Source organism: Rana temporaria, chromosome 2 (assembly GCF_905171775.1).
Source record: "Rana temporaria chromosome 2, aRanTem1.1, whole genome shotgun sequence".
NCBI classification, from domain to species: Eukaryota; Metazoa; Chordata; class Amphibia; order Anura; family Ranidae; genus Rana; species Rana temporaria.
This window is the reverse complement of record NC_053490.1, coordinates 444,131,821-444,154,078: the sequence shown is the minus strand read 5'-3', so window position 1 is coordinate 444,154,078 and position 22,258 is coordinate 444,131,821. Positions and strand designations below refer to the sequence as shown.

Here is a 22,258-nt window from a genome sequence, read left to right as displayed (position 1 = left end):
CTTGTTTGGAGACACATGTTGGGCGTTAAGACCATATGGACTATTCAATGGGACCCATGTCTGAAGAAGGAGGTTATGCGCTTGTTAGGCGCAAAGCGGCATATGTTGCAGAATAATTCTGTTTGTACAACGAGTCACTCTTGCAATCCTGAAAAGACACAGGATTTTACCCTCAGGCAAGATCTGCACAGCAGGGGGGCTGGCTTAGTGTCTTTCCACTCTACAAGCCAGCTGGAGAGGGGGGCTGCCCGATGAACAGTGATTGGGTGAATGGCAAGTGGGCGGTGTTGGGTATGTGTGCTTGAAGTGTGGATGTTAAAACCGAATCACAATGGGTAAAAAGCTCTCTGTTATCATCAAAGCAAGGTTGAGTCAAGAGCTCAGCAGGAGGATGGCCTAGGCTAGAACCACATGGACTGGGCCTTATGGAAGCCTTAAGCCTGGCTTGTAGTTTGGAGGCCCAGCCATGTGGGGCAATGCCGAAGCCTTCTCTCTTTATCATCTAGGGCAGGCCAGAAGAACATACCATCTTTGAGAGGGCTGAGTATACTTGTGTTATTTACCAGTGTTATAGTTAGACATTTTGTTAGAGTATTATCCTATGTGTAATAGATATTTCTGTTAAAGCATTGTTTATGATGTAATGGACGTCATTTGTTAGAATAAATATAACGATTTGATTCAAAGGTGTCTGCCTTTAACTAACTTCAGGCTTCAGGCCTTGAGCACATGGTGGTACATATATGCACTTGCAAGCGAATGGCTCATACACAGTAATACAGATGCAATAGTTTATATATATATTACAGGTTGCAGTACGCATACAAGTAATAGTAATTATTGCAAAAAGTTCACTTCTAATAGTTTTCCAATTCAAAAAACCTCCAATATTGCATGCCGCAAGAAGCAGATGCATATAACTCCATGCATAACGTTTCCCTGCGCTGAAAAACCTTTTGCATTCTGAATGAGTTGCTCAAACAAAATAAGCATGCACTGCTGTTATGGGATGAAAAGGGCCCGGAAACTGCAATAGCAGACCACTCTTCATGAAAATGCTAGGTGTCTAGACATCAAGCCGAAATCCTTACTTATTTGGACAAAGACTTCTAAAAGCTCTCAGTTTCCTAATCTACTTATTCCAGGTCAGTGACACAAGGTACTCAAGCCAGTCATCCAGGGTAACAGCCAATCAGCTAGCAATTTCTATATGAGGTCAGCAATGACAGTACTTTCCAAACAAGAACAAGGAGTAAAACACTATCTAGTCTCCCACTATAATGCACAATTATATGAACAAACGAACATCTTGCTATACTGAATTCATATTATATACAAACTCCTAAATAGAGATTGATAACTTGTATCATACAAAAATAGATGCTTAAAATCTTAATTACAGGCAATACAAAATTATAAATGCATTGAAAAAAAAAAAATTTATTTATCCAAGTGGTGCATATATCCCATAAAGCAGGGTTTGACAAATTTGCTTGGAATCTAGGAGCCAGCTAAAAAAGTTAGGAGCCAGAAAACGCACCCCGTCCCGACGAGCTTGCGCGCAGAAGCGAACACATACGCGAGCAGCGCCCGCATATGTAAACGGTGTTCAAACCACACATGTGAGGTGTCGCCGCGATTGGTAGAGCGAGAGCAATAATTCTAGCCCTAGACCTCCTCTAACTCAAAACATGCAACCTGTGGATTTTTTTAAACGAAGATTTTAAAGGGTAAAAGTTTGTCGGCATTCCACGAGCGGATGCAATTTTGAAGCGTGACATGTTGGGTATGAATTTACTCGGCGTAAAATTATCTGTCATAATATTTAAAAAAATGGGGATAACTTTACTGTTGTCTTATTTTTTTATTAAAAAAAAGTAATTTTTTCCCAAAAAAGTGCGCTTGTAAGACCGCTGCGCAAATACGGCGTGACAGAAAGTACTGCAACGATTGCCATTTTATTCTCTAGGGTGTTAGGATAAAAAATATATATAATGTTTGGGGGTTCTAATTGGAGGGAAGAAGATGGCAGTGAAAATAGTGAAAAATTACATTAGAATTGCTGTTTAACTTGTAATGCTTAACTTGTAATACCAACGGCCACCACCAGATGGCGCCAGGAGGCTATTCCAAGCCAAGTCGCCAGGAGGCTTTTTCTAGTCGCCATGGCGACCGGGATTTGTCGAGCCCTGCCATAAAGTGAAAATAAAATTGCACAAATCCATAATAAAAAAAAAAAAAAATCAAACCCTAGTGAAAAGTTCCCCCAAAGCGCCATTCACACTTGTACAACTCCAAGGTCGCGCAATTTTGAAGTGCAAATTTGTCAACTTGATTGTGAGTGACGTTCCCTGTGCCCAATGAGAATGGACAACAGTTGCACATCTATCACATGCATAACATTCAGGACTGACTTTCATGCAACTTTTGAGGGTTCACATTGCAGTCTAAAGCACTGAAGCAGCATGAAAGTCAGACCAAAGTAGTGCAGGAACCTTTTTAACCACTTCTGCCCTGGAAGTTTTTACCCCCTTCATGACCAGGCCATGTTTAGCGATGCGGCACTGCACTACTTTAACCGACAATTGCGTGGTCCCAAAAAAAACCAATTAACATACATTGATTGGCTTGCACACAAGTTCTCATCTACAAAGGGATATTTGTATTTATTTTACTAGCAATGGCAGCAATCTTTAGAGGGACTGCGACATTGCGGACAAATCGAACACCCGACACTTTTTTGGAAACCAGTGACATCAGTGCTAAAAATATGCACAGTTACTGTACCGATGCTGGCAGGGAGGGAAGAGATTAATACCAGGGGCGATCAAAGGGTTAAGTGTGTCCCTAGGGAATGCTCTCTTACTGAGTGGGGGGATGGACTCACTGTATGACCAGCAGGAACACAAGATCTCTTTGTACCCGACAGGATGGCGAGCTGCCTTGTTTTCAGCGGTAGACTGCAGTCCTGTCACTCTGGGGAGCGATCGCAGGACCTGCTGATTGGCCAGAGGGGAAGCCAATCAGCATGCGTGCCCCTGCTTGCTACTGCAGAAAGTGAAGTACAGGTGAACATCTGCTCTCACTCTTCAGTTGCGTGTTAAAGCGGGGGTTCACCCTAAAAAAAAAAAAATTCGAACATTACATTGAGCTGACTTCTGACACTGACAGTATGCTGATCTTTTTTTTGCCGTACATACCGTTTTATCGCTATTTCCCCCCCGGCTTCCGGTAGTGGCTCCCGCAGGAGTGGGCGTTCCTATTCACAGGCTAAGTGATTGACGTGATGACAAAAGCTTCCCACCGGCGCATCACGAGTTGCCGAAAGAAGCCGAACGTCGGTGTGCAGGCGCCGTATAGAGCCGACTCGCAGTCCGGCTTCTTTCGGCAACTCGTGACGCGTTGTATGCGCCGGTGGGAAGCTTTTGTCATCACGTCAATCACTTAGCCTGTGAATAGGAATGCCCACTCCCGCGGGAGCCACTACCCGGAAGCCAGGGGGAAAAATAGCGATAAAACGGTATGTATGGCAAAAAAAATAAAAAAAAGGAAGAAGATCAGCATAGTGTCAGAAGTCATTTCAATGTAATGTTAGAATTTTTTTTTTAGGGTGAACCCCCGCTTTAAGCTCTACCTCGTCACATTTAAAGCAGTTCACCTTATGCTTATGACGCCTGTATAAACAAAGGCAAAAGCACACTTCCCCTTTATAGGGATGTATATTTTGCAGCCCCCCTCCAATGGACAAGGTACTTAGGATTACAATACTTTGGGGTCATACATTTAACCACTTCCATACAGGGCACTTATACACCTTCCCGCCCAGACCAATTTTTAGCTTTCAGCGCTGTTGCACTTTGAATGACAATTGCGCGGTCATGCTACACTGTACCCAAACTACATTTTTATAATTTTGTACCCACAAACAGAGCTTTCTTTTGGTGGTTTTTGATCACCTCTGGGATATTTATTTTCTGCAAAAAAAAAACAAAAAATTACCGAAAATGTAGAAAAAAAACTTTGTTTCCGTTATAAAACATTGCAAATAAGTACGTTTTCTCCTTCACTGATGGTACTGCACTGATAAGGCGGCACTGATCAGGTGGCACGGATGGGCACTAATATGCGGCACTGATGGGCACTAATATGCGGCACGGATGGGCACTAATATGCGGCACGGATGGGCACTAATATGCGGCACTAATATGCGGCACGGATGGGCACTAATATGCGGCACGGATGGGAACCATCGTATGTGTTGTACTAATGGATGCCAGTGCCAAACAATGCTTGCCAATCAGTGATGCCCATTGTGGGCACTGATTGGCAGCCATTGCGGCACCGATTGGCATCCATTTTTTGTGTCCTTGTCATCCCGGGTGGCATACAAAAAAAAAAAAAAGTATCCCTGGTGGTCCAGTGGGCATCCCTGGTGGTCCAGTGGGCATCCTGGGGGGGGGCTGCGCTGATAATCGATCAGCACAAACCCCCCCCCCCCCCGTCACAGGAGCAGCCGATCGGCTCTCCTCTACTCACGTCTGACAGACACGAGTGAGGAAAAGCCGATAACCGGCTTTTCCTGTTTACCACGTGATCAGCCGTGTCCAATCACGGCTGATCACGATGTAAAGAGTCTTTGTGAGAGACTCTACCTTGATCGGTGTTGCGGGGTGTCAGACTGACACCCTGCAACAACGATCGCCACGATGCGCGCCCCCGGGGGCGCGCAGCGGCTCATAAACCTGAGGACTTCATATGACGTCCACTCAGGATTTTACAACCACTTTGCCGACGTCAATTTGTCATTGGCGGGCGGCAAGTGGTTAATGTACAACACAATGCCAAGAAAAAATTAAGACAACATTGCATAGGGCTCTCTAAATGCAATTCTTAGCTAAACTTTTATTAAATTTATTTTTGTCCGCAAACACACAACTTTGTCACTGAATGTCACTGTGCTCCTGCCCGGCACTGTCAATATTGCTGGATGGTTGATCAGCAGGGGGATCACCAGAGGGCAGGAAAAAATAAAGCCTAATGCAGTCACATCCAATGATGCAATATTTAACATTTTTGGTTTTGGATGCAAAAGGGGTTGTAAACCCGTCTTTAAAATAACAAACATATCATTTACCTCTACTGTGCAGTTCGTTTTGCACAGTCTGGCCCCGAACATCGTCATCTGGATAAAACTGTGGGGGGGGGGGTAGCCAGTGTCAGAAGTTCTCACCTTAAAAAGGCCTTGTAAAGTTTTTTTTTTTTTTTTTAAACAACAAACATGTTAAACTTGCCTCCACAGTGCAGCTCGTTTTGCACAGAGTGGGCCCCGAACCTGGTCTTCTGGGGTCCCTCGGCGGCTGTCTCGGCTCCCCCCGCAAGGACTCAACACCTTAATGCGAGCAAGCTTGCATGGTGTTGAGTTCCTGCGGGCGCGCTCCCGTGATGCAGCCGGTGGCTATTGCCACTCACTGCATCACTTAGCCCTGCCTCTGGCGCACCGAGTCATTGAATGATGTGATTGACAGCAGCGTGAGCCTATGGCTGCGCTGCTTTCAATCCATCCAGTGTAGCCAATCAACGGCCAGGCTGAGCAGCGAAGAGGATGTCGGGGACAAGCGTGGGACCAGGCAAGTATAACGGGGGCTCAGGGGGGGAGGGGGGTTATTGTCGGATGTTTTTTCACCTTAATTCATCCTATGCATGTACTGAGTACTGAAAGGTCACCATCTGTGTCAATGATCCTGCTGCTGAAAACAAGGATTCTACAATCCATGGCTCCAAGTGTGGAAGACAGCACCATCACTCGAGATGTCAAAACTGCCATTAGAGAGGACCTGCAGCCCAGATACACTTCACCCCCTACTCTACAGGACTACTGCCCTGGATCGGAGGTTCAAGTCCCTGTCTCACATAGACCCTGCTCTACACCAGAGGACATACAGTGACCTCACTGCTGGGATTGTGAGCAGTCTGAGCACTGAAGACTGATGAGGTAAAGAAAAGGATTATTTAAAAGTGATAAATTTAAAACTGAATACATTTTTTATTTTCAGTAAAAATGGCCATTATTAAATGTTTCATAGACATAAAACATATGTCAATATTGGCACATTTTTCATGTCTATTAAAAACATGAAAATAAATAGGTTTAATTAACAAATTTTTTTCTTTCATTGTCAAGCTAGTGACCCAACAGGAGCAAACTTGGACACATCTCCTCCACAAAAGAAGTCGGCGATGGCAGAGTTTTTGAAGAGACCTTTGCCAATAAAGACAACATGACTCCTGCTGACATCAAAGAGGAGGTGGCATCCTACCTGCTGGCAGCAAGCGGCATTACAGTGGATGGTGATCCGCTGACATGGTGGAAAAGCAATGAGTGTAAATACCCTCGTATTGCCAAGATTCTATCTCACTGTGCCAGGCTCTTCAGTTCCTTCCGAGAGAGTGTTCTCAACAGCAGGGGACATAATGACTGCAAAGAGGTCCACACTCTCCCCAGACAATGTAGATATCCTTGTCTTTTTAAAAAAGAATTTGAAATTATAAGCTCAGGAATGCTTTGCTTTCTTGTATTCTTCTTTGATGATGTGGACATACTAGGCTTTCACTATCCATGTTTCAAGGAAGATGATGTGCTGCCTTATGTTGCACGTTGTTGTTTTTGGCTCATTGCCCATTGGTCCATGTTTAAAGGAAAGAGATATGCCTTTTTAGTTATTTTTCATTATGTTAAAAAGAAGATATTATGCCTAGTGCACTTTAAGTTGATTTTATATACTTTAAAATAATAATAAAAAAAAAAATTTTAACATTACATTTAGCCGAGTTGTCATAATGACAATAGGCTGTTTTATTTTTTTTTATCCCGTACATACCGTATTTTCACCGCCGCTTCCGGGGTATGTCTTTTGCGGGACTGGGCGTTCCTATCTGATTGACAGGCTTCTGACCGTCGTATACAGCGCATCACGAGTTGCCGAAAGAAGCCGAACGTCGGTGCGGCTCTATACGGCGCCTGCGCACAGACGGTCGGCTTATTTCGGTGACGCGCAGTATGCGACGGTCGGAAGCCTGTCAATTAGGAACGCCCAGTCCCGCAGAAGACATACCCGGAAGCGGCGGTAAAAATACGGTATGTACGGTGATAAAAAAAAAAAAAAAAGAAAACAGCCGATTGTCATTATGACAACTCGGCTAAATGTAATGTTAAAAAAAAAAATTTGGGTGAACCGCCGCTTTAACAAAGACAAAATGTATATTTTTATTTTTTTATTTTTTGCTGATCCGAAAAATTATCCGATCCATGACTCTGATCCGAGGAACGATCCGAACCGTGAGTTTTTTTATTCGTTGCACTCCTATCAGACGCTGAGTTTAGTCTCATTTCAAGTGCCAAAGCGCTTCTAAACGCAGTAACCCGCGTTTCATTTACAGGCGTTTAGGTATTGGCTATTTTTTTTTTTTTTTTTTATATATAGAAACGCTTCCAAAACGCAAATGTGGCAAAAGGCTGCTGAACACGTGACGTTTTAAACGTGGGTTACCATCTGTTAAGTTAAATCGTTCAGGAGAGGTTGTAAAAACGTCCAGTGTACATTAAGCCTTACATGTCGCACACACACAAAGACCTTAAAGAGGAAGTAAACCCTCTAAAACTTTTTTTGGAAAACAACCTGCAAGAGAAAGGCATAAAGAGCTAGTATGCATAGCAAAATAGCTCATTATGAATTACTTACCAAAGATTGAAGCCCCCGCAGCGTCCCTCGTTCCTCTCCTCCACCATGATACCCGGATGACTTCCGGGTATCGCTGCTTCGGCACTGACTGGAGCATCGATGACGTCAGGGACGGCACGATCCCTTTCATTAACGGCTGCTCATTGCGCCTCCGCCGTTGTCTATGGTGCGCAGGACCCGTAGACATCTGTGAATCTTTTCTACAAATATGTCCTTAACCTCGTAGGTTAGGGAGATATTTCTTGCACCTACAGGTAAGACTTAAAGTGGTTGTAAACCCTTTACAACCACTTTAACCTACAGATAAGCCTAGACTAAGGCTTACCTGTAGATGCTTGAAATATCTCCCAGACCTGCACGGTCTAGGAGATATTTGCAAATCGTCATTCTGCGCATGCGCCAGCCCTTTCTAACTCGGATCATGCCATGAGTGCTGGCTCCCACACACACACCACTCACAGAGCCGGAGTTTGCGGCCCCGGAAGGAAGAGGGGTGAAGAATGGCCGCTCGCGAGGAAGACGGGAACATCGCGGGCTTCTCCTGCAGGTAAGTGTCACATAATGGTCTACTATGCGATGCATAGTAGACCATTATGCTTTACCTTTGTAGGGAAACAAAGGCAGTAACACCCATCAGGGTGGTTTACTTGCTCTTTAATCTAGGCTTACCTGTAGGACCAAGTGGTCTTTAAAGCGGGGGTCCACCCGGAATTTTTTTTTTAACATTAGATTGAGGCTAATTACGGGAAGCAGAATCGGGTGTTTTTATTAAAATCGATGCAGTACTTACCGTTTTAGAGATCGATGTTCTCCGCCGCTTCCGGGTATGGTCTTCGGGACTGGGCGTTTTTATTTGATTGACAGCCTTCCGACGGTCGCATACAGCGCGTCACGAGTTGCCGAACGTCGGTGCGGCTCTATACGGCGCCTGCGCACCGATGTTCAGCTACTTTCGGAAACTGGTGACGCGCTGTATGCAACGGTCGGAAAGCTGTCAATCAAATAGGAACGCCCAGTCCCGCAGCCCATACCCGGAAGCGGCGGAGAACATCTCTCTCTAAAACGGTAAGTACTGCATCGATTTTAATAAAAACACCCGATTCTGCTTCCCGTAATTAGCCTCAATCTAATGTTAAAAATTGATTTTTTTGGGTGAACCTCCACTTTAAGGGTTTACAACCACTTTAAGTGCAGGTAAAATGTGCGCAGACAGTTCACAGAAAAAAAGTTAACATGGGATGGATGTAACAATTTACATTATTGTGACTAACTGAACTATAAAGTTAAGATACAGCCAAGAGATATACAATACAGCAAACCTCCGTCACAAGCTAGAAAATATGCAATAACTTAAATGCACCCATTATAGCCATAGTGCATAGACATTTTGCAAAAACAATTTTTAAATCGACAGCAAGTGTGAAAATAAGTAACCCATTCTAACCAAATTTCAGTTTACTATAGACTTTTCAGGTACATCTAATTATGATCGGTGTTTTAGCACTGCTCCTCCTTCAACTGCCTACCTGAACAACCCCCTATTTATTTATTTTTACTATAAAACAGAAGTCAGTAGGTTTTCATATTCAAGCACTAAAAAGGTAGAGAATGTTTCCTCCAGCTAAACACAAGGTAAACAAGTAGAAAATATCATCCTGCATATGCAGCATTTAAAAAGGAATGGCAAGTTTTGTTAGCACAGGTTTTAGGAACGAACATATATTTATTAAGAAAAATGTATTCAGTATTTATCAATAGAATTAGAGAACAAAACAGCATAAAATATGCATTCCTTATTTAAATATACAGAGGAGCCAGCAATAGAAGATTTGACTGGGAGGCTCACATGCTTTGCACAGGAGCAGCTAAACAAAGCCAAACTGATGCATAACATCACAGGGGGAAAAAAAAGGAACACACGCGATGAGCAGGTGTCAAACTTCCTTTGTGTCTCAAAAACATAATGGCTTCAGAACATGTTTCATTTAGCACTGAATTTGGAGTAGGGAAACACATTAAGAAAGGATTATAAAAAAAAATGATTTGGTCAGATTAAAAACAAAGCTACAGAATGATGCAAGAGAGAAGTTTCAAAGCATTAAGCAAGCACTGCATTGTAGGAGTGGCATGCACTGAGACAAAGAGTGAGGATTTATAAACAGATAACCGCTGGACCAGACAGGTGACTTTAAATAGGTAATTATTAGAACACAAAGATTATATTTTTAAAACAAACAAAAAAAAAACATGCTTTTTAAAATTTAAGTTCACAACAAACACGACCTTCATAAGAAAGAACTGCCACGTTTTCTATGAACACGTGTGTTGACTAACAAAATATTAACACATTTAAATACAAAATGAGAAAATGATGTCATGGAAACAAAAGATACAGAGACACAAAGAAAGGAAGCTCAGCAGAAAAGCACCTTTGTACAGGCAACTTCACAAAGAGCATGTCACACTGTACCATAGCATTGCTCTAAAGTCCATGGGACACCAGGAAGAGGGTGTGAGCATACACCAAGACAGTGCACTACAACTAAAGGCAAAGTTCACCCCAAGTAGACCCATCTAACACCGTACAGACCAGTTCATCAATTCTGTTTCAGCAAACCGTAGACATCGTTGCAACAAAGAAAAGTTGTCAAAACCAGAAAAGCCTAAGCATTCATAATTTCTCATAATCAGCACAGTGCAACTTGATGCAAAAATGACAAATCCCTCAACAAGTGCATTTAAGACTGCAGCTAGCTAAACGACCATGACTAGTCATTTTTCATGTTGCAGTCATTTGCATTTCATTCACATTTATAAACGATTATGAGCCCACAGTTTGAACCCTTCCAATACAGAAACAAGCAAATCGTATTGGAAATGCCATATACTCTGATGCAGCTTTCCAGAGATGCTATGAAATGATTCTAGGAGTCATGAGAACAACCATTGCAAAGCTTTACCCTCCTTACTCCACCCAGTCGCCACTGTCAGTGCGCAGCATCCATCCGTGTGATCCCACTAACAAGGTCCAGACAAGCACCGGCTAGCTTTTTTTTATTCTCTACCTTGACCAGCAAAAAGCAGACTGGATTTAATTCATATTAGCTGTATTTAGTATTTGAGATTGAAGAAAACAAGCTGGAAGCAAATGTTTCCACTGCAGTCCTTGATCTTGGAATATTTATTAAGTAAAGATCCATCCTTGTGCTGTACATCCAGAGGATAGTATCACAGCATCATCTTCACAAAGAGGTGATATAAGCAATGTATAAAACAAGGGTGTGCACAACACACACCTAGAGTGATTCAGCCATCTCCCACTCCCCGCCTACCACAATCCCATCTTCAATACAAGCAACAGTGTGCATTACTGCAAATTATCCGGCTACCATCAAGTGTTCAGAATAGCCGTAATTCTCTCAAAATATGCATAACAAAAAAATGTACTAGGCAAAAAAGGGACTGAAAAGAATACATCATGTAGGCATATACATCCCAAGTCTTCCACTGTCAAAAAAAAAAAAAAAAAAAAAAAAAAAAAATGATTTATAATTCTATGAATATTTTAGTTGAAAACTCTAATCCAGCCTTTGACAACCTTTTTACCATAGAGCAACCCCTGAAATAATTTTCAGGCTTCTGAGAACTATTCCTAAAACCTATCAAGGGTCAATAGGGTAAACAAAATCTCCTCAGGTTAGTATTCAGTAGGAAGAATGTCCCTTACAGTGGTGATGGGAATACCAACCTTACAGACAGCTAAATAGATCATTGTGTCATGTAGCTGGCTCTGCCAAGTGGTGCTGGCCTTAGACCTATCAGATGGAAGGTCAAGCTCAAGGAACACCTAGCAACCTCTGGAGGAAGCCTGGTTGAGAATGGATGGCCTAAGTCTTACAGTGATGGCCAACCTTTGCTCCCCAGATGTTTTGGAACTACATCTCCCATGATGCTCATCTACACTGCAGAGTGCAAGATCATCATGGGAAATGTAGTTCCAAAACATCTGGGGTGCCAAGGTTGGCCATCACTGGCCTAAGACAACTAAATGGTGAATCAGCTTTACACGAAAATAGATACTTAAAAAAAAAACAGTTGAGGTATAATGTACGCTGTTATATTGCATACTTGACATTGAGTAGAAAAGAAAAAAGGTCTATTGTTACTTGAAGCAAATATATCCCCTGATCCACAATACCATAACAAAAAAACATTCACAACAAACTCTCCATAAACAGCTCAAAATTCAATCACCCAATGCCATCTAGAAGAAAGTTTCCTTCAGGTGACATGGCCGTGAGGGAAGTCTGAGTGGGGCCTCCAAGCTTGGGCCCCAGTGCAGATTACACAGGGGAACAGGCCATAACCTGATGATATGCAAGCATAAAAAAAAAAAAACAGTCAGATTAAATTACAAAACAAAGGGCATAATCTTGTACAAAAGCTGTTATGGTCACTTTATCCTGTAAGGCAGCTATTCCCAAACAGGGTTCCTCTGGAGGTGCTCAGGTACCTTGAGCTTTGGCTCATTGACTTTGTTGGTGCCTGAATAGTTCCAGGATCAACACCACTTGGCAGAGCCAGCTCCATGACACTGAAGATCTTTATATATGTCTGTAGGGATGGCACACTAATCACCACCGTAGAGATTCTTCACTGTAAAAGGTGGGAAAGTCTTCCCACTGACCCCCACCCCCCTCTAAAAGAGACAGTCTTCCCCCATCCTGCAGCTGTCAAGGAGCAGAGTACCAGGCAATGAGTATCTGTACCGTCACTAGGCCAGAGCTGCCATTTCAGGCCTACTGCAGGGTAATCTAAAAGATCGGTGGAAGGCCAAGTGCAAAAATCATTCACCGACTGCAAACATAAAACCTAGCCAGTTCACCTGTCCCAGTTTCGTCACCTATGCAGTTACAGGTGTGCATGGGTAGACCCTCTGATGCTGGGCACTATTTGGCAGACACCAGATGAGGCTTGATGGGTAGGTGTAGATTCTCTGAGGTTGGGAACTATTTAGAAGGCACGAGATGGGGGTTTATGGGTAGTCCAGGGCAAGTGTAGATCCTAATGTTGTGAACTATTTAGGGGACACCAGATGGGGGTTCATGGGTAGACCTGGATAGGTGCAGACTCTCTGATGCCAGGCACTATTTGGGGGTTCAAGGGTAGACCTGTCAGGTGTTTGGGGGAGGAGGGGTCTGGATTGGTGTAGTTCCTCAAGTGGACACTATTTTGCAGACACCAGATTGGGGGGGGGGGGGGTATGGGTAGGTGTAGAGCCTCTGATGCTGGACACTATTTAGAAGACACCAGATTGGGGAGTGTGGCCCTGACATCTCCTGATCACAGTGCTGGAATTGCCACTAATGGGGCCCATGTCGGATGGTGGGTGTGTGGCCCTGACATCTCCTGATCACAGTGCTGGAATTGCCACTAATTGGGCCCATGTCGGATGGTGGGAGTGTGGCCCTGACATCTCCTGATCACAGTGCTGGAATTCCCACTAATGGGGCCCATGTCGGATGGTGGGAGTGTGGCCCTGACATCTCCTGATCACAGTGCTGGAATTGCCACTAATTGGGCCCATGTAGGATGGTGGGTGTGTGGCCCTGACATCTCCTGATCACAGTGCTGAAATTGCCACTAATGGGGCCCATGTCGGATGGTGGGAGTGTGGCCCTGACATCTCCTGATCACAGTGCTGGAATTCCCACTAATGGGGCCCATGTCGGATGGTGGGAGTGTGGCCCTGACATCTCCTGATCACAGTGCTGGAATTGCCACTAATGGGGCCCATGTAGGATGGTGGGTGTGTGGCCCTGACATCTCCTGATCACAGTGCTGAAATTGCCACTAATGGGGCCCATGTCGGATGGTGGGTGTGTGAAAGGGACCAGGTGAGAGGTATGCCTTGCAGTCCCAGATGAGGTGATGTGTCTGGCCAGGATGACAGGTCCCCAGCAGCTGCAGCTGGCCCGGATGATGCAGCACACACTGCAGATGTGGGGCCCGATCCCTCGCCTGGTGTAGTCATGGCCTCGCCCAGCATCCAGCGAGGCCCCCCCGAGCCTCCTTCCCAGCAGCCCCCCTCTGGTGTGGAAGCAGTAACGGCTGGCCGCCATTTTGAGAGGCAGAGAAGAAGATGAAGGGAGGGAGGAGGCGGCGGCGGCAGCTGCAGCCGCCACATCGTCAGGACCAGGCCCCGGCCCGCCGCTCCGTCCTTCACGGTCACCACGCAGCAGATTAAAACAGCAGGCCGCCACTTACCGGAGGATTCATCCGGGGCGCACAGCGCGGTGACGGGTAATGGCCGCTCCTCCTCAGGAAGGTCTTTGGAAGGGCGGTGTGTGCCGGCTGAGGGAATGTAGGGGGGAGAGGCTCCTGACACACAAGAACAAACCACAACGAAGAAAAACAAGTCTATAAAAAAAAAACAACCGAGCTGAAGGGCTGGGCACGAAGGGCGGCAGGAAGCCTCCTCACGGATTGATTCCTTTTATCGTCACGGTTCTTGTCACCGCGGAGAAGCCGGACCACTTTCCCGCGCCACCCTCCTCTCCTGCCTATCCCTTCCGCCGGGCACTGTGGGCAGCCGCCGCCGCCGCGCTGTCAACGAAACGGAGATCAGCAGCGCGGTGACGTCATATCAACCGCTGTAGGGGAGGAGGGAGCGGGCGACCGGCCGGCTGCAGGGGGAGGAGGGTGGAGAGAGGGCGGGGTCCGCTGGCCGCGCACGCGTAAAGCCAGCGCTGCGATCTAGGCGTGGACGGCGGGAGAGAGAGGCGCCGAAGGGAGGGGAGGATAATAGAGAATGACGCAGGGAGGGTGCACTGCGCGTGTGCGGTTGTTTTTCTGGAGCGCAGCGGAGTCACGTTAAACATTCATATAGCGTCACTTCTTTCAGAACCCAAAACAAGGGGGTTATTCCTCCGCTCGGCTGAGACATGCAAAGCAGTTGTTGTTGGTGTCCTAGAGGGCGAAGGGCCTGCCGGTTCATAGCACCACTAGATGTCCTTTCATGCTTGTAAGGCCTCATGTACACTGCTGCTGGTAAACGGACATTCAGGAGCAGTCGGGTGTTTTTTTTCAGCTTCCCCTGAACTCTCCTCTATGTTATCTTATCAGTACATGTACACAGGGTCATTTATAGGCCGTTGAGTTTAGAATTTTTTTTTGGAATGGAAAAAAATGGGTTCAGATGGATGTTCAGAGGCGTTTAACCACTTAAGCCCCGGACCTTTAGGCAGCTAAATGCCCAGACCAAGTTTTGCGATTCGGCACTGCGTCGCTCTAACAGACAATTGCGCGGTCGTGCGACGTGGCTCCCAAACAAAATTGACGTCCTTTTTTTCCCACAAATTGCCAAAAATGCCTTTTTTGGTGGTATTTGATCACATCTGCGGTTTTTATTTTTTGCGTTATAAACAAAAATAGAGCGACAATTTTGAAAAAAATGCAATATTTTTTGCTGTTATAAATATCCCAAAAACATACATAACATTTTTTTTCCTCAGTTTAGGCCGATACGTATTCTTCTACCTATTTTTGGTTAAAAAAAACGCAAATCGATTGGTTTGCGCAAAATTTATAGCGTTTGCATTTTTATTATTTTTTTTTTAACTACTAATGCCAGCGATCAGTGATTTTTTTCGTGACTGCGACATTATGGCGGACACTTCGGACAATTTTGACACATTTTTGGGACCATTGTCATTTTCACAGCAAAAAATGCATTTAAATTGCATTGTTTATTGTGAAAATGACAGTTGCAGTTTGGGAGTTAAACACAGGGGGCGCTGTAGGATTTAGTGTTCACCTAGTGTGTGTTTACAACTGTAGGGGGGTGTGGCTGTAGGACTGACGTCATCGATTGTGTCTCCCTATAAAAGGGATGACCCGATCGATGCAGCCGCCACAGTGAAGCACGGGAAGCCGTGTTTACATACGGCTCTCCCCGTTCTTCAGCTCCGGGGAGCGATCGCGAGGGGGCGGCTAGAAACGAATAGCCGCGCCCTCGTCCCGGATCGCTCCCCGACGATTTCCGACCGCCGCATGTATCGGGGGGGGGGGGGAAGGGTTAATACCGTCCGCATTGCGGGCGGTATTACCGGGGGTTTCCCATTGATTTCAATGGGAAGGAGCGGTAAACACACCGCTCCAAATATGCGGCTAGCAGGACTTTTGGAGCGGTCCTGCTACCGCACCGCTTCAGTGTGAAAGCCTTTGGGCTTTCACATTGAAGCCTGCAGGGCATGATTTTTTTATGCTGTACCGCATGAAAAATGCCTCAATGTGAAAGGGGCCTAAGTGACTGAAAGTGAAGGTGTGCAGCAGCTCAAATAGCCTAAATACGAAAAGCTTAAAATGTGTGAGTAAGGCCCGTTTCACACGTGGCGGATCAGTAATGATCCGCCTCCGTATGCTCAGCGGGGATCGCTCCGTTGATCCCCGCTGAGCCGGCAGATGACAGGGCGGATCGGATGCAGAGCGGATCGGATGAACACGGACCGTATGTTCGTGTTCATCCGCTCTGCAGACGGAAGAAAAAATAGGGTTTTCTTCCATCTGCAAAATCGAATCTTTGCGGAGGCGGACGAGATCGGGTGTCAGCAGATGTTCATCCGCTGACACCCGCAATCTCATAGGGACCAATGTATGTCCCTTTTTCATCCGCAAACGGATGGATGAAAAAGCGGACATACGTTCCGCACGTGTGAAAGGGGCCTTAAAAAGGAAAAACGTGCATGCACTCAAAAATGAATATATATATATATATCGGAAAGACTGAAAAACTCCCTGGTTATCAGCACAGACCCCCCCCCTCTGACAGGGAGAGACGTTGACCGTCTCTCCCTGTCAGCGTGAACCGAGGAAAGCCATTTACCGGCACTTCCTGGTTCACTTGATGATCAGCTGTGATTGGTCACAGCTGATCACGTGGTAAGAAGCCTCTGTCAGGGGCTCCATACCACGATCAGAGTTGCGATGTGTCAGACTAACACACCGTACCTCTGATCGTCGCATTGCCTATCCCCGTGGGTGTGTACCAGCTGTGTTATCCTGATCACGTCATATGACATCCAGTCAGGATAACACAACCACTTTGCCGCCATCATTCTGCTATATGGCTAGCGGCAAGTGGTTAACAAGCCACTTTTTTAGAAACGCTTCTAGATGCAAACGCAGCATGTAAACACGGCTAAACGGACGTTTTTAGACACCGGTTTTTAGCTGTCAAGTTAACCACTTCCAGACCTGCGCACAACGATGTACGTCCTATTTTTAAAGATTGATATCTCGGTAACGGCAGCAGCTGCTGTCACAACCGAGGTATCAATCTTTAGTGTGCGCGGTCTGGAATCCGATAATGGCGGTCTCCGCGGCAGATTCACCGCGAGATCGCCGTTATCGGTGGCGGGAGAGGGGCCCTCCCGCCGCTCTCCCACGCCCTCCGCCGCTTACCGGAGCCGTCGGTAGCGGCGGAGGCGATCGGATGCTGTCGGCTGGTGAGCGGGGACGAGACTGAAGGAAAAATCTCCTTCACCCGTCCTCATAGCTCGGCTGGGCGGAAGTGACGTCAAAACGTCAGTCCCGCCCAGCCTCTTAAAGAGACAAATTTTTTTTTGGTCATTTGAAAAAATTACATTTTTTTTTTTTTTTTTTTTTTTTTTTTGCATTTAAGCCCAAATATGAGATCTGAGGTCTTTTTGACCCCAGATCTCATATTTAAGAGGACCTGTCATGCTTTTTTCTATTACAAGGGATGTTTACATTCCTTGTAATAGGAATAAAAGTGATCAAATTATTATTATTTTTTTTTTCAGTGTAAAAAATAATAAAAGAAATAAAAATAAATAAGAAAACAAAAAAAAAAATTTTTTAAAGCGCCCCGTCCCGACGAGCTCGCGCGCAGAAGCGAACGCATACGCGAGTAGCGCCCGCATATGAAAACGGTGTTCAAATCACACAAGTGAGGTATCGCCGCGATCGTTAGAGCGAGAGCAATAATTATAGCCCTAGAGCTAGTAGCTCAAAAAATGCAATCTCTAGAATTTTTTAAACATCGCCTATCGAGATTTTTAAGGGTAAAAGTTTGACGCCATGCCACGAGCGGGCGCAATTTTTAGGCGTGACATGTTGGGCATCATTTTACTCGGCGTAACATTATCTTTCAAAATATATTAAAAAATTGGGCCAAATTTATTGTTGTCTTATTTTTTAATTCAAAAAAGTGAATTTTTTCCAAAAAAAGTGCGCTTGTAAGACCGCTGAGCAAATACGGTGTGACAAAAAGTATTGGAATGACCACTATTTTATTCTCTAGGGTGTTAGAAAAAAATATATATAATGTTTGGGGGTTTTAAGTAATTTTCTAGCAGAAAAAACTGTTTTAGTCTTGCAAACACAGAATCTGAAAAACACCTAAGGTCTGGAAGTGGTTAAGTTGTTCAGGAGAGGTTAAACAATGTCCTGTGTACATTAAGCCTAAGGCCGCGTACACACGGTCGTTCCAAACCGATGAGTATGGTCCGACGGGCCATTTCCATCGGTTCACTGCTAAAGTGGCCTGATGGTCTGATGTGCATACACACCATCGTTCCAAAAACCAATCGGGTCAGAACGCGGTGACGTCAAACACACGACGTGCTGAATAAAACGAAGTTCAATGCTTCCAAGCATGCGTCGACTTGATTCTGAGCATGCGCGGGTTTTGAACCGATGCTTTCTGTACTAACCATCGGTTTGGACCGATCGGGCAGCGGTCCATCGGTTCGATTTTAAAGCATGTTTTAAAATTTTGGACCGAAGGACAACAGACCGATGGGCTATGCACACGGTCGGTTTGGACCGATGAAACTGAACCTCGGTCCATTCTCATCGGTTTTGTCCGACCGTGTGTACGCGGCCTATGTGCCTATCAGTGGCAGGCATAGAAAACATGGCGTCTGTGTGAGCCTGGCTCCAGTAATATAGCTACAAACGTTTATTTCTAGGGATGCTTGGCAGGTGCATTATACATACTCATACCTCAAAACTTTTTGAGATGGGAACAAGGGACACCTATTAGCAAAAGTGTGTAGGCATAAGACACACCCGCTGCCACTCCTCCTTAAATGAGAATTATACAAAAAAAAAATGATTAGTTAAACCCACAAGTGCTTTTTCTTTACCACTACTGTTTTTATACTGGTTTTTGAAATTTACAAATGCAGCAATTTAGAAATTGGATGAAAGGTTTAGCACTGGGAAACAGTTTTTGATAGATAAATAGTGCATTTTATATACAACTATATGGATCAGACAAAAATGAGGAGGAAAGAGAGACATTGTTCCAAATCAGGAACAGTCCCTCGAAATTAGGGACAGTTGGGAGCTATGCATTATAGCTCACCTAGCACAATATTGTCTTCTAGGATAACAAATGCCAATTTCTCATACACAATGTATAAACTTGTTTAGGGCCCATCATCTGCTTGGTTCGCACAGATTAGCACTGGGACACCTAGAAAACAATTGTTAATGCCATGATGAGCTGCATGAAGATGAACACGCTGCACGTGTAAATCGTGCTACGCACTGCACCATACAGTTGGGCTAATTTACTAAAATTGGAGAATGCAAAATCAGTTTCTAACTTCAGCTTGTTCAAATAACCAGATGCCGACCGCCCCACGTACTTTTACTGTGGGCAGGGCAGCTGCTCTGGGCAGGGCCATCTTTAACTTAGGGCAAAATGGGCTGCTGCCCTGAGCTCTCTCATTGTTGGGGGCCCGCCAAAGCAGCTGTCCCTTGTGCCCGCGTTGCCCGTGGGATCCCAACCATCCCATGATAACCCTTTTGAGCACAGAAATACATTTCAGATATTTCCAACTGGGTAAAAATCAGACTTTGTGATACAAGATGGGTTCACACTGCCATGGATCTTTCCACTGGTCTTTGTCTTCCTCCAATGTCCTTGATTCATGAAGGTGCTTCTGAAAACTCAGATAGGTGCTTTCCACCTATTGAGGAGGCCTTGTTTTTCTCCATTTGTCCCTCATTTTGGTCTGTTCTATAAAGTTGTATTCAAAATGCACCTTTTATCTTTCAAAAATTGTTTTCCAGTGCTAAACCTTTCATCCAGTTTCTACATTGCTGCATTTGTAAATTTCAAAAGCCAATATAAAGCAATAGTAGTGGTGAAAAAAGCACTTGTGGGTTTAACTAATTTTATACATTTTTTGGTATAATTCTTCTTTAATGGAGCATGGCAGGGGTGTGTGTCCTATGCCTACATACATTTTCTAATAGGTGTCCCTCATTCTCATCTCAAAAAGTTGGGAGGTATGCATGAGTATAGGCCAGCAAATTAAAATTACAATAAGTACAGTATCTGATAACAATTTTCTGTAATATTGCAGTTTACCAGTTATGGGATCTAGTAGTTATATAAGTTTTCTTTTTTTTTAGGCTAAATACATTTTCTGCAAGTATACACATTTTTTTTTTATTTTGCCAGAATTCCAATGTTCTTGTAACTTTCTGTCAACTGAACAAATATATTAAAACTATGAAAATATATATGAATATATGAAAACTCATTTATTCAGGGACGCCTATCCCACACCCACCTAACAACTGTCCCCGAGCCACACTTATCAAATCCTTCTCTGCAGCTATTACCTTTTGTACCTCCACCCCCTCCCTTTAGAATGTAAGCTCTATGAGCAGGGCCCTCCGGTAACTTTTGTATTGAACTGTACTGTAATTGTGCTGTCCCCCCCTATACATTGTAAAGCGCTGCGTAAACTGTTGACGCTATATAAATCGTGTATAATAATAATAATATTAAATGGTCTTATCTACTGTATTTATCGGCCTATTGCACGCACCGGCGTATAGCGCACACCCCTAATCTGGACGTGAAATTCCTTTTTTTTTTTTTTTTATTACTTACAGTTTTGGTGTCTTGCCCGGCGTCCATCGGCAGCTTTGTCCGGTCCGGCGTCCGTCTGCGGCCTTCGTGGTGTCCTCCCCTTTTCTCCCGCGCTGGTCTCTGAGCCGATCCCGCGCTGTGTTTGAACGCCGCCGCCGAGCAGGGGAAAAAATTCCTTCCTGATCCCTCATGAGGCAATCGGATATTCCCCGGATCAACTCTACCTATAAATGTTAGTACCCAGTTATATTATGTACATTTAGGAAAGTATTCAGGCCTTTCTTAAAGCACTTAACTGAGCTGGCCAGAACCACCTCTGCAGGGAGTCTATTCCATATTTTCACAGCTCTTACTGTGAAGAAACCTTTCCGTATTTGGAGGTAAAATCTCTTTTCCTCTAGACGTAAAGAGTGCCCCCTTGTCCTCAGTGTTGACCGCAAAGTGAATAACTCAACACCAAGTTCACTATATGGACCTCTTATATATTTGTACATGTTGATTATATCTCCCCTTAATCTCCTCTTCTCAAGAGTGAATAAATTCAGTTCCTCTAATCTTTCCTCATAGCTGAGCTCCTCCATGCCTCTTATTAGTTTGGTTGCCCGTCTCTGCACTTTCTCCAGTTGCCCAATATCCTTCTTGAGAACTGGAGCCCAAAACTGAACTGCATATTCCAGATGAGGTCTTACTAATGATTTGTACAGATGATGTCTCTCTCTGGAGTCCTTACCTATCTTATACAAGAAAGGACTTTGCTCGCTTTGGAAATCGCAGCTTGGCATTGCATGCTATTATTGAGCTTATGATCTACCAAAACCCCCAGATCCTTCTCCACTACGGATCCCTCCAGTTGTACTCCCCCTAGCATGTATGATGCATGCATATTCTTAGCCCCCAAGTGCATAACTTTACATTTATCAACATTAAACCTCATCTGCCACTTAGTCGCCTAATTAGACAGAACATTGAGGTCGGCTTGTAAATTGGCGACATCCTGTAAAGACGTTATTCCACTGCATAGCTTGGTGTCATCTGCAAAGACAGACATTTTACTTTTGATCTCAGACCCAATATAATTTATAAAGATATTAAAAAGTAAGGGTCCCAGCACTGAACCTTGGGGTACACCACTGATAACCTTGGACCATTCAGAGTAAAAATCATTAACCACTACTCTCTGAATTCTGTCTTTTAGCCAGTTTTCTATCCATTTACAAACTGATATTTCCAATCCTGTAGACTTTACCTTACACATGAGCCGTGTGTGCGGAACTGTATCGAACGCTTTTGCAAAATCCAGGTATACCACGTCCACCGCCACGCCTCTGTCCAAGGTTATAGTGTGAATGCACCCTTAATCTACTAGTCCATCTAACCAGTGGTGTAGCGTGGGTTGTCAGCGCCCGGGGCAAGGGAGGAAATTTGCGGACTTTTAGCATTCCCTTCCCTTCCTACAATAGTACTGACCAGCCAAATTCCTACAATGACCACTACACTGACCTACCTGATTCCTACACTGACCTTCCTGATCACTACACTAACCTACCTGATCACTACACTAACCTACCTGATCACTACACTAACCTCTACACTGACTTACATG

At 44.6% G+C, this 22,258-nt stretch overlaps 1 protein-coding gene across 1 annotated transcript in view; it reads right to left on the bottom strand.

Moving 5' to 3' along the window:
- The window catches only part of PAFAH1B1 (platelet activating factor acetylhydrolase 1b regulatory subunit 1), a 118,542-nt gene extending 104,147 nt beyond the window's left edge, over positions 1-14,395 (bottom strand). Inside the window, exon 1 of the mRNA XM_040338446.1 lies at positions 14,007-14,395. The gene's annotated coding sequence lies outside the window, so the exon portion shown is untranslated. The remainder of the gene's footprint in view (positions 1-14,006) is intronic.
- Between the last annotated feature and the right edge of the window lie 7,863 nt (positions 14,396-22,258).